General features: G+C 40.4%; 1 long non-coding RNA gene across 1 annotated transcript in view; it reads left to right on the top strand.

Moving 5' to 3' along the window:
• LOC141325810 (uncharacterized) overlaps positions 1–20,148 on the top strand; it is a 110,993-nt gene that overhangs the window by 23,530 nt on the left and 67,315 nt on the right. The window contains exon 2 of the long non-coding RNA XR_012353844.1: positions 17,807–18,365. This is a non-coding gene — a long non-coding RNA (uncharacterized lncRNA). The remainder of the gene's footprint in view (positions 1–17,806; positions 18,366–20,148) is intronic.

The raw sequence follows: 20,148 nt of genomic DNA, 5'->3' as shown, positions 1-20,148 counted from the left end.
TAGACTTTATTCTCATAATTTCAACTCATTCTCAAAACTTTTTCACTTTATTCTCATAATATTTTTTTACTTTATTATCATAATTTAGACTTTATATTTTAATATTTAACTTTATTCTTGTAATTTTTTGACTTTTTGACCTTTTGACTTTATTCTCGAAACACTTAGACTTTATTCTTGTAATTTGGACTTTATTGTAGAAATATTTTGACTTTATTCTTGTAGTATTTTGACATTATTCTCATAATATCAACTTTATTTTCATCATTTTGACTTTGTCAAAATATTTTATCGCTATTCTCAGAATATTCAACTTCATTCTCAAAACTTTTTCTTTAAAAAAGTTTTATTCTAAAAATATTATGACTTTATTGCTGACACATTTCATCTTTATTCTCGAAACATTGACATTTTTTCATAATTACCTTTATTCTGATCTGTGCAGCTCTGAGAGCGATACTCTAATCCTGACTATCATAAGAGTTTCTCTGAGCTCTACTCAGGAGGCCAATGTAAGTAAAGACCGAGAGAAGCTCGCAGCGCCGCATACTTGAACCTTGCCCAAATTTGCTTTCAACAAATCAGATTTGGTGTGATTTAAAATGCTTGGTTACGCAGGTTCCAGCCTTCGGGGATTACGAGAAACTGCTTTCCTGTGTCCCTATGTGTGTGTGTGTGTCCCAGAAACCCAACGGCTCTCGCTGACCAATCACAGCGCAGGGTCTGGCTGCCAATCAGAGCGTGGCACGGAGTCAGAAGCGGTCAATGCGTTAGCAGCGCTCAATCAAAGCTTATCGCTGTCCCAAGGCAAATACTACACTGTCAGATTATTAAGTTGGCTTGAGAGAGCCAATTTACTGATATTCTATTTTCTTCCTAGTCAAAATTTTCTGACTGTATCTCCTCCTAGAGCTTTAACTCTACAAACTCCAAACTCAGCCCAGATCTTCAGACTGATCTGACTCGAGTTGCTATATCTTTTCTAACTGATCGGACTTGCGGTTTTCCTAAAAATGACGATTAAATCTGGGAAAAATCTCATTGACTTACATTGACGGAATGTTCAAATGAGCCAAGACTTTTCAAACTCCAACTGTCAAAATTCAAATTTAAACTCCCAGAATCCTTTGCGACTCAGTCAAGCTTCCCTTCTATCAAAGAACTTGCTTCTATGTACTATTTCTAATCCATTCAAACTCATCTATCTTTCTAAGTCATGCTAACAATATGCTAGTGACTTGTTAGTCATGCTACAATCATGCTAGTGACTTGCTAGTCATGCTAGAATCATGCTAGTGACTTGCTAGTCATGCTAGAATCATGCTAGTAACTTGTTAGTCATGCTAGAATCATGCTAGTAACTTGTTAGTAATGTTAGAATCATGCTAGTGACTTGCTAGTCATTCTAGAATCATGTTAGTGACTTGCTAGTCATGCTAGAATCATGTTAGTGACTTGCTAGTCATGCTAGAATCATGTTAGTGACTTGCTAGTCATGCTAGAATCATGTTAGTGACTTGCTAGTCATGCTAGAATCATGCTAGTGACTTGCTAGTCATGCTAGAATCATGCTAGTGACTTGCTAGTCATGCTAGAATTATGCTAGTGACTTGTTAGTAATGCTAGAATCATGCTAGTAACTTGCTAGTCATTCTAGAATCATGTTAGTGACTTGCTAGTCATGCTAGAATCATGCTAGTGACTTGCTAGTCATGCTAGAATCATGCTAGTGACTTGCTAGTCATGTTAGAATCATGCTAGAATCATGCTAGTCATGTTAACATCATGCTAGTCATGCTAACATCATGTTAGCATAATGTAATGACATGCTAGCATCATGCTAGCCACATGTTAGTCATGCTAGCATCATGCTAATACCATGCTAGTGACATGCGAGTCATGCCAACAACGTTCTAGTGACTAAACTTAAAACTTTTTTAGACTTTTAAACTCCTTTAAACTTCTCAAAACTTCTTTAATCTTTTTAAACTTTCTGTTCCGGCTTTCTCAAGCTAACTTGAAGTTTGTCTTGACGAACTTTTTTATCTAGTTGACTTTGTTCCTCGTGCAGTTGTGCTCTTTGGTTTCTCAGTGAGGAGCACGAACAATACAATACAGCTACAATATGGCAACCGTTGGCTGAAAAAGTTGTATTTCCCATTCCTACTAATCAAACTTCGTTCGTGTGTTAATTCATCATTTTTACATTTGAGAAAGCCAGGTTTGGTCAGCTTCAGCTCACTCCTCGAGACGGTTTTCTGAGGCGAAGTGAAGTGAGCTCATGCTGTCAGTGTTAATGGGGTGGCAGGAGTTTTCTTGTGAGTTTGTGAGCAGGTGCTGCTGTAGCGGTCAGGCAGTTTTAATAGGATTATCACACACAATCTGACCCAGCTCTCACACTGGCACGGCTCCAGCCCTCAGAAATGACTTCAGTCAAACACTCAGGATCCAGATCACTTTGTTCAGTACTAAAACATTCAGTAGCAAGAACCTGCGACAGTTCCCGGTTCATTTAGAATTAGACAAGTCAACAAAGTTTCTTCCCATTACTGAGATTATGTTTGCGGTTGCCAGATATCAGCAACTCAAATCCCCCAATCAGAGGGGTTCTGATGAACGGATATGGGCTTTTTGCTTTATGCATATGTGACGTATGTCACCCTGGAGCACAAAGCTGAATAAATAAGCTTTCATTGATGTCTGGTTTGTTAGGATAGGACAATATTTGGCCCGAGATACGACTACTTCTGATGAAATGTAGAAATTACATTTGCCACATGAAAACCATAATTGCATAAAAAATTGAGCAAAATCATATATATTTTTGATCATTTCAGCCATTATGCGGTAAGACAAAATCTGACGAAAATGTGACACTGACTAAAACTAGACTAAAATGCTCAGTTGATTAAAACTTGACTAAAACAAGACTAAATATGCTATTTGAGGAACACTGGCTCTGAAGAAGAGAATCTGAAGTTGAATTAACCTGTAATCACCAGATTAAACCAATTGTAGACACTAATCAATTTGTGTGTGGATTTTAAATTATTTTCACAGTATTGAGTGGAGGCGGGGCTAATTAGCATATTCATTCTCTGCGTATTTTTAATGAGGAAAGGGTGTAGAGTTACACTCTAACCATTTTAAGACATAAAGACGTTATTTTCATGGGAGAAAAATGGATAAAATCCATTATTTTAATGGATACTGTTTGGTGTGCGCTCTGTAATTTTAACCAAACCAAACAGCATCCATTAAAATAATGGATTTCATCCATCAAAACCCATCTTTGATAATCAAACTGACATATTTAAGCATTTTTCTCCCATGAAACTAACGTCTTCATGTCTTGAAATGGCTCGAATGTAACTTTCCTCATTAGGAAAACACAGACAATGAATATGCTAATTAGCCCCGCCTCCACTCAATCACTCAAGCTCCACTTTCACTCGGTTAAACACAACACCATAGGCCACACTGGGTAAATGTATGGGGTGAATTTATTTAATTCTGAATGGATTCAGAAGTCAAGAAAGCACACAAAGCTTGAGCACTCCCCTTATAATTCAGAGTCGAGTTTCAGGGCGGTAGAAATGAGTTCAGAAAGATGGCAGCATCGCAATGTTATTTGTACACAGAGATTGGTCGCTCTATTAGTGAAACCTGTTGACTTTAGCAATCTGTGTTGCATTGTGGGCCAATGGTGACCATTCGAAAATGGGGAAACGGCACTTTTTTTGAGCTTTTTTCTAAAGTTTGCATGCATGCAACTCAAGAAGTATTAAAGATATTGGAATAGCTTTTTAGCTATTGGGTCTTGACAAACTTTTCTTTTAACGTCTTTATTTTTAATGCCCTATGAGATTTGGTTCCAGAGATATTGGAATTTCAATATGGCACATTCACACGTTTTGATTTTAACCATTTACTCTGGAAGCCATATTGAAGTTCTAATATCTCTGGAACCGAATCTCATAGAGCACTAAAAATAAAGATGCCAAAAGGCAAGTTTATTAAGACCCAATATCTAAAAGGGCATTCAAATATCTCCAATACTTCTTGAGTTACAGACATGCAAACTTTGGAGAAAAGCTCAAAAAAAGTGCTGTTTACCTATTTTCGACTGGTCACCATTGGCACACAATGCAACAAAGATTGCTAAAGTCAACAGGTTTCACTAATAGAGCGACCAATCTCTGTCTACAACTAACAATATGATGCTGCCATGTTTCTGAAGTCATTTTTACCGCCCCGAAACTTGACTCTGAATCTCAGGTGAAAATTGCCATTTTGACCTCCCTCTACAAAATAGTGGATAACTCAGTGAATATTCATCCATCACATTTAACATGTTGGCTTTCATCACTATACATGTCTATCTTTCTTTAGAACAAAATATTAGCAAAATCAAAAACCTCTGGTTGAGTTGACCCAGAATGACCCAATATTTAGATGGTTGGGTCAACTTCACTCAGCGCTGACATCATGGCACAGCGGTTTTATCTCTGAAAACGAGCCGTTGTGTTTGTGTCTGGCAGGTTATCACAAGTCACTTGTCTTAGATCCGCCGCTTAAATTCTGGTTTAATATTGTCGAGCGTAAATTCCCAATAGTCTAGTCTAGCTCTCATAAAATGACACATTTGGCTTCAGCATGAAAGCGGAGCCGCAAAAGCGGCACTTTGAGATTTGCGCAGCCATAAAGTCATCAGCGTATCGCTCAGCAGAGGGTCAGGTGAGACTCAGTATCTCAGGGACTGTAAATCAGGGTCAAACTCTCTGAGTTTCCAATCAGACGTCGTCAGGTTCAAGAAAATGTCATGTGCTGTGGCTGAATTGGTGATTTTAAGGATGCCTTTCAGATCAGTTGACGGTTAGTTGTAGCTACAGACATCAAACTCGGTCGGTATATTGGTCTCATCAAGCCGGACACCTTTCTAATTTACACCCGTTACCTGCGACCAACAGGAAGTCGGCTATTTTGATTTGAATGTGGATTTTTGGAAACATATAGCTGTGAATAAATTCATATCACTCATAGCAGAATCAGACAGTGCACACCAAACTTTGTCGACATGATGCCAAGATACTGAAGATGCTGAATTGTGAACGGGTTTGGGATATCTTGAACGGTGTTGATGTGGCGATTTATTAAAGTAACAGTAAAAAAGATGAAGAGTTATTTCCATATATCTTTAAATTGCATTATTCTAACTCATCAAAACTTTTCACATATAAAGAACAAGAAATTCTTAGGAAATACGTGTAGTTTCAAAATGTTACCATGCTCAGAGGCCCCAAAAACATTAAAAGTTTCATATAAATTTGTCAGATTAAAGCTGTAATACCAGGGATGAACACTAGAGGTCCTCATAAGATAATGCTATTTAGCTCATTCTCAGTGTATATGAATGACAATAATGCATAGAATCAGTTGATATGTACTGCACTGTCAGTGTACTTTTACATAATTATTTTGTGTAGATGCTTAAAGAGTATTAAAATCTTTTTTTTAATCTTTAAAGGAAAAATTATGTGATTTATATACATATATAGACTCTCACTGATAGGATAAAAAATCTTATAACTATGACACTATACTGCTCAATTCACTTAATTAGAATGAGAAACAAATACATCAACTAAGTTAATATGTATTTATTTTTAATATATTTGTTTATAGTTATTTCACAGATATAGATCATTAAAATAATATTTAAAAATGGTTGTAGATCATAAAACAGGGTAACTATTTAAAATAGGGTCTCTTTTGTTAACAATGGTTAATGAACTAACAAACACGAACAAAACAAACAATATACTTGTACTCGATTTTCTTCAAACTTCATCAGAATAATGTCAAAACACGGCCGATGAGAGTCTGTTATCAAATACTGTTGCCATGGCAAATAAAAAAAAAATACATTCAAATATTAGTTTCCTGTGTTTTCGAGGCAGATAGCGTGCTTAGAATTTAATTTTCCATTTTCAATTTTCAGTGATTTATTATATCTTTAAAGTGCAGCATCCAAACTCTTTGAAACTTTTTTCATTCAAAGAACTATTCATTCTGATCAAACACAGTTCATTTCATAATTATACAAGACTCCACGAATGAAAGAAAATTAAAAACACATATCTGATCTCACTCTGCTCTGCTCTCTCTCTCTCTCTCTCTCTCTCTCTCTCTCTCTCTCTGTGTGTGTGTGTGTGTGTGTGTGTGTGTGTGTGGTAAGTGGTCCAGAGGGTTACTGTGAATGCACAGTTTTCCTGATGCTACCGGGATGGTGATTGCGTTTATGGCGAGGGCCCGTCATCGCTGCTTGCAGCTATATTTAGTGTTGTTTGTTTTATTTTTGATCTAGAATTATTGTTAACCGTCTGTATGTTGTGCTGTGTAACTGTGTGTGTGTGTGTGTGTGTAGTTGTCACAGACTGGTTGATGTTCATGAATAAACACTGCAGTGTCTCCTGTGTGTTTGTGTTGGAGGCCCTGTGTCTGCGGGACGTCCCTCTCTCTCTCAGTCTCACCTCAGCTGGACACAATATGTGTCTGACGTCTGTGTGTTTGAGCTTCCTCAGCTCATCGTCTCCACACTCGCTCTCTCTGTTTGGGTGTCTGATCTTCTCCATGAGAGTAGAAACACTGTCCAGAGAACACGGAGATGCTGATCTTTGTCTTCAGTTGTGTGTCCATTAATGGTGCACTCTGAAGTGTGTCTGTCCAAGCAGGCAGGATATAGGAGCCAGTCTTTTACAACAAATCAATTCTGACATTTAACCAGTCAATTAGAATTTATAGAAGATAAGACTTTTATAAAAAAATAAAAATTCAGACTTTTTTTTTCTCAGAATTGCATGGTACAAATTCGCACTTTTTTTCTTGGAATTGTGAGATATAAACTTGCAATTCCGTGTTATAAAGTCAGAATTATCAGATAATTGTGAGTTAGAAACTTTTTTTCTTTAGAATTGCGAGTTTATATCTCACCATTATGACATTATGAGTTTATATCTTAACTCTGAGTTGGTGAGTTTTTTTTTTTTTTTTGATTTCTGGAAGAAGACTTTTCTGCTCACCAGGGCTGCATTTATTTGATCTAAAGTACAGCAAAAACAGAAAAAATATGAAATATTTTTACTATTTAAAATAATTGCTTTCTATTTGAATCGATTTTTAAATGTAATTTATTCCTGTGAACAAAGCTGCATTTTCAGCATCATTGCTCCAGTCTTCAGTGCAACATAAACTAAGATATAAACTCATGATTGAGTAATAAAGTCAGAATTGTGAGATAATTGCGAGTTAAGTCAGAATTATGAGATATAAACTTCCAACTGAGTTATAAACTTTTTTCTTTGTTTTTTTTTCTCTCAGAATTGAGTTTATATCTCACAATTCTGACTTAATAACTCAATTGTGAGTTTATATCCTGATTCGGAGAAAAAAGTCAGAATTGCAAGTTTGTATCATGCAATCCTGAGAAAAAAATGCATATAAACTCGCAATTCTTAGAAAAAAGTTGGAATTGTGAGTTTTTATCTCACAATTCTGAGAAAAAAAAATTAACAATTTTTTTTTTTTTTTTTTTTTTTTTTTTTTTTTTAATCCAGTGGCAGAAACGGCTTTCATAGGGATCTGCGGTTACAAATACACAAATATTTTGATAATGTGGAATACTGCTATTTGAAATAAGCGAGTCAATGCGATTGAACTAAATCAATTGATTCATTTAAGAAAAAAAAACATGATCATGTTGCTCAGAGTTGTGTTTGGAATGAGTTTTGTGACGAAATGGAGCAAAAACAGGAAATATGGTGTCTAAAAAATATTATTGTCTTTTTATTATTATTGCATGATGTTGAATGAAAGTGTATTTGAATGATTGTTGTTAGATACACTGCTGTTAAATTTTGGAGTAGGTAATTTATTTATTTATTTTTAAGGAAGATATTTAAGAAATGAATCATGATTTCCACTAAAAATATTGGGCAGCACAACTGTTTCCAATAATAATAATAATAATAATAATAATAATAATAATGATGATTTTTTGAGCAGTAAATCAGCATATCAGACTGATTTCTGAAGGATCATGTGACACTGAAGACTGCAGTAACAGCTGATGAAAATTCAGCGTTGCATCACAGAAATAAATTACATTTTAAAATCAATTCAAATAGAAAGCAGTTATTTCAAATAGTAAAAATATTTCACAATTTTACAGGTTTTGCTGTATTTTAGATCAAATAAATGCAGCCCTGCTGAGCATAAAAGTCTTCTTCCAGAAAAAAAATAAATAAAAATCTCACCAACTCCAAACTTTTGAACAGTAGTGTGTTTATATAAAAGTAAATAAAAGGTCACTCTCATTGAACATTAGTAGATTGTGTTGAAGTTTGCATTAACCGTACGTTTATCTTAATGAATTAATTTTGGATATATCATGAGATTCAGTTAAATATGGCCCAAACAGACCGTTTCCACGCTGAGGTCTCAGTTACATCTGTTTTTCTTCTCCTCCCAGAGGACGGCTGTTTGTTTCTATCCATGTATGAAGTGTCATAAAAACATGTGATCCGTCTTGCTGCTGGGCAGAAATCAAACCGCGCCGGAGACATCTGCTGCGCAAATGTGTGAAGAATAAAGCGTCCCGGGTCGCAAATCTCTGTGCGATCTACAGTTTGATGTATTTTGATGTTAAGCGCTCTGGACGTCTCTAATAAAGCGTGTTTATTTCTCAGCCGTTATCTCCCTCGTGTTGGATTCACACCCCTTCGTTTTGTTGCAGCATTATGTCAAACTGCTTTAAATTAGTTTTTCCCCACATCAATTTACATAATAATGACGAAGCAAAAAACAGATTTGCAAATTTGACACATGTATTAAAAATAAGTAGATTGCATAAGTATTCATCCCCTTAACTCAGTCCATAGTTGAAGCAGCTTTACAGCCTCAAGTGTTTTTGGGTCTGATGTGAGCATCTTTGCACATCTGCATTTGGCAATTATCTGCCATTCTTTGCCTCACCTTTTCACCTCTCCATCTCTGTCAGCTTGGACATTTTCTAGAGTCCTAGTTGTTCCAGTCGTCTTCCATTATGGAGAATGCTTCTGTCAACCTTCAATGCAGCAGATTTGTTTCTGAACTCTTCTCTAGATCATCGCCTTAACGCAAGTCTGTCACTGAGCTCTACAGGCAGTTATCTTGGTTTTTGCTCTGATCTGCATTTTCAGCTGTTAGACCTTTTCTGAGAGGTGTGTGTCTTTCTAAATCAGACTCATTCAAAGGAATTTGCCACAGTTTAACTCCACTCCAAGTGTAGGAACATCTAGAAGCAATATGATGCTCCTCAGATACATTTACAGTGTCCCAGAAAAGGGTATGAATACTTATGCACCCTGCTGAAAAGACCAGCATATGCTGGTTAGGTATGTTTTGGTGCTGGGATGCTGGTTTTAGCTGGTTTCAGCTGGTCCTTTGCTGGTTTATGCTGGTCCTTGACCAGCAACATGACCAGCGTAAACCGGCAAAGGGCCAGCGTAAACCGGCAAAGGTCCAGCGTAAACCGGCAAAGGACCAGTGTAAGCCGGCAAAGGGCCAGCGTAAGCCGGCAAAGGACCAGCGTAAACCGGCAAAGGGCCAGCGTAAACCGGCAAAGGGCCAGCGTAAACCGGCAAAGGACCAGCGTAAACCGGCAAAGGACCAGCGTAAACCGGCAAAGGTCCAGCGTAAACCGGCAAAGGGCCAGCGTAAACCGGCAAAGGGCCAGCGTAAACCGGCAAAGGACCAGCGTAAACCGGCAAAGGACCAGCGTAAACCGGCAAAGGACCAGCGTAAACCGGCAAAGGACCAGCGTAAACCGGCAAAGGACCAGCGTAAACCCGCAAAGGACCAGCGTAAACCGGCAAAGGACCAGCGTAAGCCGGCAAAGGGCCAGCGTAAGCCGGCAAAGGGCCAGCGTAAGCCGGCAAAGGGCCAGCGTAAACCCGCAAAGGGCCAGCGTAAGCCGGCAAAGGGCCAGCGTAAACCGGCAAAGGGCCAGCGTAAACCGGCAAAGGACCAGCGTAAACCGGCAAAGGACCAGCGTAAACCGGCAAAGGGCCAGCGTAAGCCGGCAAAGGGCCAGCGTAAGCCGGCAAAGGGGCCAGCGTAAACCCGCAAAGGGCCAGCGTAAGCCGGCAAAGGACCAGCGTAAACCCGCAAAGGGCCAGCGTAAGCCGGCAAAGGGCCAGCGTAAACCGGCAAAGGGCCAGCGTAAGCCGGCAAAGGGCCAGCGTAAGCCGGCAAAGGGCCAGCGTAAGCCGGCAAAGGGCCAGCGTAAACCCGCAAAGGGCCAGCGTAAGCCGGCAAAGGGCCAGCGTAAACCGGCAAAGGGCCAGCGTAAACCGGCAAAGGACCAGCGTAAACCGGCAAAGGGCCAGCGTAAACCGGCAAAGGGCCAGCGTAAACCGGCAAAGGGCCAGCGTAAACCGGCAAAGGACCAGCGTAAACCGGCAAAGGGGCCAGCGTAAACCGGCAAAGGACCAGCGTAAACCGGCAAAGGGCCAGCGTAAACCGGCAAAGGGCCAGCGTAAACCGGCAAAGGACCAGCGTAAACCGGCAAAGGGCCAGCGTAAACCGCAAAGGGCCAGCGTAAACCGGCAAAGGGCCAGCGTAAACCGAGGGCCAGCGTAAACCGGCAAAGGGCCAGCGTAAACCGGCAAAGGGCCAGCGTAAACCGGCAAAGGGCCAGCGTAAACCGGCAAAGGGCCAGCGTAAACCGGCAAAGGGGCCAGCGTAAACCGGCAAAGGGCCCGGCAAAGGGCCAGCGTAAACCGGCAAAGGGCCAGCGTAAACCGGCAAAGGGCCAGCGTAAACCGGCAAAGGGGCCAGCGTAAACCGGCAAAGGGGCCAGCGTAAACCGGCAAAGGGCCCGGCAAAGGGCCAGCGTAAACCGGCAAAGGGCCAGCGTAAACCGGCAAAGGGCCAGCGTAAACCGGCAAAGGGCCAGCGTAAACCGGCAAAGGGCCAGCGTAAACCGCAAAGGGCCAGCGTAAACCGGCAAAGGGGCCAGCGTAAACCGGCAAAGGGCCCGGCAAAGGGCCAGCGTAAACCGGCAAAGGGCCAGCGTAAACCGAGGGCCAGCGTAAACCGGCAAAGGGCCAGCGTAAACCGGCAAAGGGCCAGCGTAAACCGGCAAAGGGCCAGCGTAAACCGGCAAAGGGCCAGCGTAAACCGGCAAAGGGGCCAGCGTAAACCGGCAAAGGGCCAGCGTAAACCGGCAAAGGGCCAGCGTAAACCGGCAAAGGGCCAGCGTAAACCGGCAAAGGGCCAGCGTAAACCGGCAAAGGGCCAGCGTAAACCGGCAAAGGGCCAGCGTAAACCAGCTAAAACCAGCATCCCAGCACCAAAACATACCTAACCAGCATATGCTGTTTTTTCAGCAGAGCAACCGGGATCTTTTCAGTTTTTTATTTCTAATAAATTTGCACCAATGTTAAAAACCTATGTTTTGCTTTGCCATTATGGAGTATGAGATGTAGATTGATGTGGGGGAAAAAAACTAATTTAAAGTAGTTCAACATAAGGCTGCAACAAAAACAAAATGTGAAAAAAATGAAGGGGTATGAATACTTTAGCAAGGCGCTGCATGTGTGTGTTCTCCGCTCTGGAACGGACAGAAAGGCGATGGCACTTTAAAGCGCTTTCCCCCGTTTCACCTCCCGTCGAGGCCTTTGTATTACATAAAGCCTTGAGAACAGTTGTGTCATTGTTGTGAACGGAAAGGGCCTTTTCTTCTGATGCTTGCACTTCTGAATATGATATGCGCACATGGAAAGCATGGACAAAAAAACTGTGTTGAATTACGCCGTCTGTACCAATCCGTCAAAAATGGATGCGGCTCAGTTTTCATTTGACAGTCGCACCGACCGGCGACTCCGGACTTTCCCTGGAACCGGAGTTTCCACTCGGTTTTAACCTAATTACGCTGCTGCTTAATGACGCTATTGTTTGGTGTTTGTGACCCGCGCTTCATCTGAGACTAAGGCAAAAACGAGAGAACGTACGACCGCAGCCGACTCAAGCTGTTGAAAGCTGTAGAAACTTCAGAGTTTTTTCCCAGTCTCTGAGCTAGAAAATGAGTGGAAGAGGAAACGCATTCAGTTACACAGTGGAGATCACTGCCGTGCGTCTGAACATTTGACATCTTGCATTACAACTAATGTGAGCACAACACAATCTGTAAGCTGATATGAGCACACCTGTCAGTCAAGATTCAACTTTTCACCCGCCCTGCTTCCTCAGTTAGTATGTTTTTAGTTCTTTTAACATGATTAGCAAGTTACTAGCATGATTAACAATTTGCTAGCATGACTAGCATGTTGCTAACATGACTAGCATGATATTAGTATGTTGTTAACATGACTAGCATGTTGTTAACATGACTATCATGATATTAGTATGTTGTCAACATGATTAACAAGTTACTAACATGCTTCTAGCATGACTAGCATTTCACTAGCATGTTGCTAACATGATTAGCACATTATTAACATTATGCTAGCATGACTAGCATGTTGTTAGCATGACTAGCATGATATTAGTACGTTGTTAACATGATTAACAAGTTACTAACATGCTTCTAGCATGACTAGCATTTCACTAGCATGTTGCTAACATGATTAGCACATTATTAACATTATGTTAGCATGACTAGCATGTTGTTAGCATGACTAGCATGATATTAGTATGTTGTTAACATGATTAACAAGTTACTAACATGCTTCTAGCATGTTGCTAACATGATTAACACGTTATTAACATTATGTTAGCATGACTAGCATGATATTAGTATGTTGTTAACATGATTAACAAGTTACTAACATGCTTCTAGCATGACTAGCATGTCACTAGCATGTTGCTAACATGATTAGCACGTTACTAACATTATGCTAGCATGTTGTTAACATGACTAGCATATTATTAGTATGTTGTTAACATGATTAGCAAGGTACTAGCCTGTTTATAGCATGACTAGCATGTCACCAGCATTTTGTTAACACAATTAGCATTTTACTAGCATGATTAGCATTTTACTAGCATGTTGACATGATCTCAAGGGATTGTGTCTCAAGGGATTGTGGGACTTCTGTCAGTTGAAGTTTGAATTTTGTCAGTTGGAGTTTGAATTTTGTCAGTTGGAGTTTGAATAGTGTTGATCATTTGAACATTCCCTCAATGTAAGTCTATGGGATTTTTTCCCAGTTTTAATCCTCATTTTTAGGAAAAGCGTGAGTCGGATCAGTTCGAAAAGATCCAGCAGCTGGAGTCAGATCAGTCTGAAGATCTGGCCTGAGTTTGGAGTTTGGAGAGTTAAAGCTCTAGGAGGAGTTAGAGTTGATCATTTTAGTCTCAGAAGAATAACTGTAAGTTTAAGTAGAATCTTGTGTTCTGCAAGTGAATGGCACATTATTGTTCATCCCAAAGAGGCACTAAATCACTTCCACAGACTTTCACAATAAATGTACCCTTCTGGTGGAATCCCAACAGCTAAGTCCTTATCCATCTTCAAGAATCGGCTAAAACACATCTCTTCCATCTTTATTTGACCCTCGAACTCTAGCACTCTCTATTCTTAAAAAAAATCTTTAGTCCTTCCATTGTCCTCTTTTGTAAGTCACCTTGGATAAGAGCTTCTGCTAAATGTCTAAATGTAATATTTCAAATCTACATCGACGGCTATGTGTTGAGTTCTGCGCATGAGAGCGAGAGAGAGAGTGCTCTCATTGAGTTAGAGGAAGTTGAGCATCCCCGCCGCGGGGTTCTTCCTGCAGTCGACCCGAGGGATCAGTACCTCCATAGTGCCAGATAACACTGGGTTTGTGTTGGAGCTCTCTTCGCATCTCTTCTAAGAGATATTTTTATCCGAACGCAGTTGACAGGAAGGTAATCTGAATTGGCCGGCCATATTTAAGAATCCATTTCCTTTTTCTTGGACTTTCTTTAATGTGCTCCGCAGATTGACGTGGCGCTGTGATTGAATCAAGACTTATTTGGACACAGCGAATAATGCGGCCGGAGAAAACTTGGAGTCAAGCATTGCAAATTTGTAAAAACAAAACCGGTATCAGAATAAAACCCTCTCCCAAAAAAGTTAGTAAATTATCAGTCAGATTGGGACTTGACTTAAAGTGTATGGGCCATTCTACAGAATTGAGTTGGAAACATCTAGCTAATGTTGTATGTATGCAAATTCTATAATATATCCATAATACACATTTCTAGTAATTGTGCCGTTAATTCTCAGATTGCATTTTTGGAAAGTTTTGGAATGTTTGTCCTCTTCCCAAATGTAACAATTTAATTAGAAGGGTTATATTGACCTATTGACATTTACCTGGTAAATATATTGCTATTTTATTCAAATGTTTTCAGAGGTAAATCAATACAATTTTAACCACATTTCAAGTGTGATTTATAAGATTTGTTATATTTTGAGTCCAGTCCTTCTAAAAGGCATAAAGTTAATCACTCTGATTTTAAAGTTAAGGATTCATAATTTTGAATGCGCATTGAACCAAACACTATCATAACATCTTAGTTAATATTTATTTTTGACAAAACATGGCCTGTTTCAGTTGTGACTGTTCATTTTTGGTAGTGACCACATCACAACAGATTTTAACTTGAGTACTAAAACATACTAAAATGCAAAAAAAATTGCATAACTGTACTAAAACTGTGTTTATTTTCCCCAAATATGAGGACTGTGTGTTCCCTTTGGTCACTGCCGAAACAATGATGGCATGTTTCAGTAGTGCCAATAACACCCAAAAAACAAGGATGTCACTACCAAAACTTCAAATGTTTCTGACAATTATTGTATACTTTTGAAGAAATCGGTCTCAGCCAATGCACTAAAACATAAAGTGTTTTGGTAGCAACATGAAAATGCTTGACATATTTTTTACATAAAGTTTCATGTTTTTCGGACATCGCTTTTTGAAAGATATTCTTAAATTATTTCAGCATAATTTTCATAAGTTAAAATTTAAGGGTTAAGGTTTGGGACAGCCACCTCCCAATTGAAATTACCCAATAAATGACGATTGTGTATGTATATTAAGCTTACTGAGATTTTTTAAGATTTGAATACTTAAATGTTTTTAAGTGTTTTTTGGTTGTGGCACAGCAGTTTGCACCAATTCTGTAGATATATATCTATATAGATAGAGTGGAGTGCGTGAAGTGCCTCACACATGACGCAATTTAATTAAAATAAGGGAACAGATGAATAAAATAAGGCCACAAAATAGTAAGGCAAGGGAACTAATCCTTCATTTGTGGCGACAACGTTTACATTTTATATAACAGAATCATTTCCGTTTATCCAAATTCTTCCAGCACCCAGAAAACGGGAGGCGGTTGGATAAGGGGTGTAACAGGAGCTGTCCTTGGGCAGTTAACATCCTGGGCTGAAAATGGGCTTCACTCCAGCCCTGACTCCCACTCATGACGTTAGGCTATTTTGAGAAATACAGCAAACGGACGTTTCTTTCCGCCAGTGGAGTTTCTATCAAGTGATCTCTGTGTCTCTCACATGACGAGGTAAAGGTAAAACCTGAGCTGCGCTGATTTGATCTAGATCCAAAATTCTGCAGAAATGAATCACAACGAGGAAGAAGTGCTTGAAACGAGGCACGTAATGATTTATGCCTGAAAACTGGACTGGAGCACATTCTTGCGCTGCGCTTTAGAAACGGATTGATTTTTGTGCAGCAGTCAGAATTTAGCAGAGCCCCGCTGCTCTGAAGTTTAGGGGTTTTGGAGAGTGAGCATGAAATGCTTTCTGTGTACAAAACAAATATTCCGAGAGTTGGGAACAGGCCCTGTGCTGCGGTGAGGTAGGGCAAGGGGGGGTAATTGCTATATTAAGAGGAAGGAATTCAAAATAAAGTTAATCTCTCCACCCCTCCGTAAGCTCAGAACAAACGTGCTGCATCTTGTTCGCATTCAGAGACAGTGTAACTGAGACAAGGATGAAGTTCTGCTGTGCCAGGATCCAGTTCAGCCCGGTTTAGGATCACGCCAGCAATGGGTTTGACTTGGCACTGATGAAATGTTCATGTGTGTAGGTTCCTAAAAGTTCATGGGTATGCAGTGCTCTACAGTATGCCGTGTGTGAATTTAACTAGTGCATTCCTCAGCCACCCGCCCTCCCGTTGTGATAATGCTTCATTTTAACTCATTCACTCTCTACTGCAAGAATGAAAACTAACATAGCAACATCTTCAGCAGTACAACATCTTTGAAATTGTTCTATAATCTTGCCACTGATAAAGTCATAGTAATACAAGATTATTTTTGCAAAATGTGCACAGTCAGGCGATTGTGGTAAACTCCTCTCGAGCTCTTGGCGTGATCTAATTGTCCAGCAGAGTTTAGTCCTATCCCTAATCAAACACACCTGCCTGTAATCTTATAGTGGAGGCGCTGTGTTTGATTGAGAATGAAGATAAACTCTGCAGGACAGTGGACCTCCACTAAAGGCCTTGCTCATCTCTGGCCGTTTGTGTGAGTAAGGGGTGTCCAGTCCTGCTCCTGGAGGGCCACTGTCCTGAAGAGTTCAGCTCCAACCCCAGTTAGAAACACCTGAACCAGCTAATCAGGGTCTTACTAGGCATCTTCCAGACAGGTGTGTTGAGGCAAGTTGGATCTAAACTCTGCAAGATACTGGCCCACCGGGAGAAGGTTTGGACATCCCTGACCTATAGGATGGTCCAGACCTGAATGGGCACATGGTCTCTTGGGAATGGAGTAGTCTAATTAAACTAGTCCAATTAGACAGACCCGAACCAGCTAATCAGGGTCTTACAAAGCATACTAGAACAGGGGTGCCCAACCCTGTTTCTGGAGATCTACTATTCTGCAAAGTTCAAATCCAACCCTGATTAAACACACCTGAACCAGCCAAGTAATCTCTTAGGTAGCACTTGATAATTACAGACAGCTGTTTTGGAGCTAAAGTCTGCAGGTAGGTAGATCTCCAGGAACAGGGTTGGGAACCCCTGTACTAGAAACTTCCAGACAGGTGTGCTGGAGAAGGTTGGATCTGAACTCCGCAGGATACTGGGCCACCAGCAGCAGGTTTGGACACCCCTGATCTATAACATGGTCCAGACCTGAATGGCACTTGCACATAAGTCCAACCTCTTTTCTGGAGGGCCACTGTCCTCCAACCCCAATTAAACACACCTGAACCAGCTAATCAGGGTCTTACAAGGCATACTAGGTGTGCCAAGCCAAGTTGGAGCTAAACACTGCAGGACATGGGCCCTCTAGGACCGAATTTAGACACCCAAGTGTTCCAAGTGCAGTTCTTAGGCCACTGTTTCCCAACCCTACTCCTAAAAGCCTCCCAGCAGTACCATTTCAGGTCTTACTTATGAGTTGAATCCGGTTGTGTTTGATTACGAAGACGGGCTTAAGCAGGGGTGGGCAAGTTCGGTCCTTGATAGCCACAGTCCTGCAGAGTTCAGCTCCGACCCTAATCAAACACACTTAAACAAGCTAATCAATGTCTTCAGGATTACCAAGGCTATAGGCGGGGTGTTTTTTCTTTCAGGGTTGGAGTTGAACTCTGCAGGACTGAACTTGCCTACCCCTAGTCTTTTGAAGCTGGTAGATGTTTGTCCATCGCTCTATCTCTCCACAACAGCTCTGTCATTTACCCAAACGTATACGACTGTTTTTCACTCTGCCAGATTCGATTTCTAGAAAGGTTAGTAATGTATCCCTTCTGTTTCTGCCCTTGCCACAGCGGGTCCACCCTGACTTCGCGTCGCGCTTCCTGAAGAAAGGAAAAGCCCCGATGTGCTTGTCACCCGAGCTGCGCGATGGAGGCCGAACGTCTTCACTCAGCTACTCTTCAGACACTCAAAGGCCGCTCTGTTTGGGATATAATCGAGCCGATGGGATGTAATCTTGAGCGGCGGACTCAGGAGATGGGGAGGGATGGAGAAACTCTACAGTAGGCTTCGCAGGGAAGGATCGTCTTTCTCCAAAAGTAGGAAACGAGCGTCGGAGGGTTCCTGCTGCCAGTCGCCTCTATCCTCCTGTTTCGACACGGGACCAAATTCAAACCATGTGTCCTCGCACCCGATTAGCTGCTTTTGCCCACCTCTAGCATTAGCGGTCTGGATGGATCCATTTCACTGCCCCTCTCCCGTGCCGCGTTCTCATTCTCCCAGCCCCAAATGAGCCTCTCCGTGGGATTCCAGGCTTAATAGGCTGGAACTGTCTCATGTCCGGTCTCCGAAGGTGGCTGTTATCCTCCGAGGGCCCCCGTGCGAGGCTCAAGCTCGGGCTTGTGTTATGGGGTGAGTACAGTAGCCCACCTCCAGGGTCAAAGGTCACTTCCTCTTCAGATCTCTGCTTAAAGATGAGATGTTTCTGGGATATCTTTCTGTTTAAATACGCAGAACTAATGTGCCAGGAGGGGGAAATATGTGCTGCCCGCTGCAGTTCTGATCTGTCACCACTTGCAATGTGTGTGTTTATGTATTCTTTGAGAGAGAAGAAGGGAGGGAAGACGTCGGGGGATTTACCCAGTGGGTTTTTCTTGCTCAGATGGCCTCTTTAATAGGCAGCCATCAATCTTTGTGGAACGTGACCCCTCGGCTAAGCACCATGGACAGCGTAGTGACCTGGTCTTCATAGCAAATCCAGGGTTTCTCAAATCTGGCAACTTGACTGGAAGCTTGGGTGAGTTTGGTCAGGGTTTGAGCTAAACCTTTGGGGAACCTGCTATAAGGGAACAAGGACTAGATTAGAACTTCAACAGGAAATGGTAGTACAATATAAATACGTCAAGATGTTTGCTCACTCCTACTACTGTTGTAAGACCAACTTGGCTTTTCTAAGTGATTCAGAAGTCCAGCAATCTCATGAGCTTGTGTTGAATAGATGGATCAGTTGCAGTGCTTAGGAAGTCAGTGTTGGCTTCGAACTTCAGCAAGTTATGTTTTTGTTCCTGTTTAACGGGTGATTTAAGAGCGAGGCATTTTCTGGTGTGAGGCCTGGTGAAGGTCAAATGGGTGACAATAGCAAACTTTTTTTCTACAAAAACACACATGCACACACTTTAATCTTGCTGTCTGTCCTAAACAAGTATGCTACCAGTCAGAAGTTTTTGGACAGTAAGATTTTTAATGCTTTTTTTAAAGTACAGCAATATTTTTACTGTGTAAAATAGCTGTTTTCTATTTGAATTTGAATATATTTTAAAATGTAGTTTATTCCTGTGATCAAAGCTGAGTTTTCAGCTCAATTACTGCAGTCTTCAGTGTCACACGATCCTTCAGAAATCATTCTAATATACTGATTTCTCTGCTCATAAAACATCAGTTACTTCTATTTTTACTTTAAAAATTTTAAAGATTGACTTTAAAACTTTTGGATGATATAGTGTTTAATGTTACAAAAGTTTTCACTTCAGATAAATGCTGATCTTTGGAACTTTCTGGAGAAAAAAAATACTCAACTGTTTTAAATATTGATAATAATAATTACACTGGAGAAATGATGCTGAAAATTCAGCTTTGATCACAGTAATTAATTACATTTTACAATAAATGTAAATAAAAACAGCTGTTTTAAATGGTAAAAACATTTTACAATATTACTGCTTTTACTCTATGTATTTTAGATCAAATGAATGGGTGATTATTCAAAAAAGTCCACTTTTGGTATTTTTCTAGCATTTAAACCACATTACTTTTTGACTTTATGAATACATATTAATGACAGCTTAATGTCTTAATGTTAGCTTTTTTGTGCAGTTACTTAAAGGCCATGTGCACCTTTTTTGTCACTGGTGTTACCTCCTTTGGCAATATTACAGGTTTTAATGAAATATTATTTCTCAATTTTTTGTAGCACTTACAGAAAAAGTAATCAAATTTGCAAGAAATAAGGAGAGTATGTTTTATTTATTTAATATACATACATATACATACATATACACACTACCGTTCAAAAGTTTGGGGTCAGTAAGACTTGTAATAGTCTTTAAAGAAGTCTCTCTTCTGCTCATCAAGGCTGCATTTATTAGATTAAAAATACAGAAAAAAATCAGTAATATTGCAAAATGTTTTTACAATA

Source organism: Garra rufa, chromosome 1 (genome assembly GCF_049309525.1).
Source record: "Garra rufa chromosome 1, GarRuf1.0, whole genome shotgun sequence".
NCBI lineage: Eukaryota > Metazoa > Chordata > Actinopteri > Cypriniformes > Cyprinidae > Garra > Garra rufa.
The sequence above is the reverse complement of the archived record's forward strand: the minus strand, read 5'-3'. Positions and strand labels throughout refer to the sequence as shown.